Below are 2,265 nucleotides of genomic sequence, written 5' to 3'. Positions count from 1 at the left end.
GATTTCTCCTCTATTTCTCCCTGTCATTCACTCTACCTTTCATATAAACAGAATAAATTTTTTTTACTAAATAAATTTATTTCAGAGACAGAGCAATGACTGGGGAGGGACTTGGCCAGCCCAAAGCCAGGACCAGAAAATAATCCTGGTCTCCCATCTGGGTGGCAGAGGCTCAGTTGAGCCAACACTGCTGCCTGCCGGGGTCTCTCTAGCTGGACCCAGGAATCAAGCCCAGGCACTTCGATGGCAGATGCAAGAGTCTTGACCAACAGGTAAAATGCCCACACCCCCACTCTCTGCTTTTTAAAATTTATTTCATTTCTTTGGAAGGTAAAGAGAGACATACCTTCCACTTCTGGTTCGCTCCCTAAAGGCCCACAACAGTGAGTGCTGGGTCAGGCTGAAACCAGGAACCTGAAACTCATGTTGGGTTCCCACGTGAGTGGCAGCGACCTGAGTTCTGTGCCATCATCAGCTGCTGCCTCCTACTGTGCATTAGCAGGAAGCTGGATCAGAGGCTGCTCCTGGACTCACACGAGGCACTCCAGCGTGGAAGGCGAGCATCTCAAGCAGTGACGTAACCACTGTGTGGGTTGCCTGCATTGTTCTCTGATTTGTAAGGGAAAAGCTGGAAGCGTAATACTTAACAATATTTATCTCAACAGGCTAGCTTAGGGTACAGTAAAAAGCCTCCAAATCTCAAAGTGAGCGTGACGAAAGTATTTTGTGCTTACGTGAGGTCCTTTGGGGGTTAATCAGCCCTCTTCCAACATACAGCTCCACCATCTATCTAGAACATGTGGCCTCCAAGTTGCTTTGAAGAAGGGGAGATACATTTTAGGATAGACCTAGAGGCAGCTTACTTCTGTCCACATCTGCCAATCACATACTTCCAGCCTAACTGCAAGAAAGATCAAGAGGGGCCGGCCCTTACGCCGCAGTCCGCAGCACCGGCATCTCATATAGGTGCCGGCTGGAGTCCCGGCTCCTCTACTTCTGATTCAGGTCCCTGCTAATGGCCTGGGAAAAGCAGTGGAAGATGGACCAAGTCCTTGGACCCCTGCCACCCATGTGAGAGACCCTGAGGAAGTTCTCAGCTCCTGGCTTTGGCCTGGCACGTCCCCGGTCATTGCAGCCATTTGGGGAGTGAATCAGTGGATGGAAGTTTCTCTCTCTCTCTCTCTCTCTCTCTCTCTCTCTGTTGTTGTAACTCACTTTCAAATAAATAAATAAATAAATCTTTTAAAAAAGAAAGGTTGAGAGATGCAGTCTTGTTGTGTAGCCTGGAAGAGGGAATGCAGCAATGAATAAATAGTAATGTCTCTGCCACACTGACAAATGGGCCAAGTATCTGGAATAGCGGCCAATGTCGTCTCATACACTGAGAGCTGTTAGTACTGGCCAACATGTGTTCAAACCTAATAGAATGATGCTTTCAGCCGGCCGGTGGTTTCCAAGGCTGATTGTTAGTCAATGATCTTGACAGCCAGGCCTGAGGAGACGATTCCATCACCTGTGAATTTAGCTTGAGAAAATAAATATTCACTTAGACTCAGAGTAGAAGTCTGCCCTGAAATTCAGTCATCAACACAGATAAAACCAGCCACAAAGCTAACAGCAAACAGTGTTCCTCCCAAGCACACACTTGCTACTTCAAGTGTCTGACAGTGCTCCTCTCTGAGTCACAGCTGTTTTTAAATTCCCTGTAAACTTTGTTCTTGAGCTAAAGTCTGCAGTGTGTCGGGGAGTTCCTGTGGTGGAGCCAAGTCCCTTGGACCTGGAGAGGCAGCCTTGACTGCCAGCCCAGCAAGAGCGCTTCAGCACAGGGCTTTCTGAACACAACAATCATTTACCTCAACTTTGGCCTTTTTAAAAAAAAATATTTATTTATTTATTAGAAAAGCAGAGTTACATAGAGAAGGAGAGGCGGGGGAGGGGGAGGGATCTTCCATCCGATGGTTCACTCCTTGGCTGCAACGGCCAGAGCTGTGCCTATCCGAAGCCAGGAGCCATTCCAGGTCTCCCATGCAGGTGCAGGGGCCCAAGGACTTGGGCCATCTTCTACTGCTTTCCCAGGCCATAGCAGAGAGCTGGATTGGAAGTGGAGCAGCTGGTCTTGAACCGGTGCTTATATGGGATGCTGGCGCTTCAGGCCAGGGCATTAACCTGCTGCGCCACAGTGCTGGCCCCAACTTTGGCCTTTCTGAGGAAGCAGATCCCTCCCCTGGATATTCTTTGCTGTCTACAGTTAATGTGGACAATCCT

Source organism: Oryctolagus cuniculus, chromosome 17 (assembly GCF_051225735.1).
Source record: "Oryctolagus cuniculus isolate XC-2025 breed Fujian yellow rabbit chromosome 17, ASM5122573v1, whole genome shotgun sequence".
Lineage (NCBI taxonomy): Eukaryota > Metazoa > Chordata > Mammalia > Lagomorpha > Leporidae > Oryctolagus > Oryctolagus cuniculus.
This window is presented reverse-complemented; position numbering follows the sequence as displayed.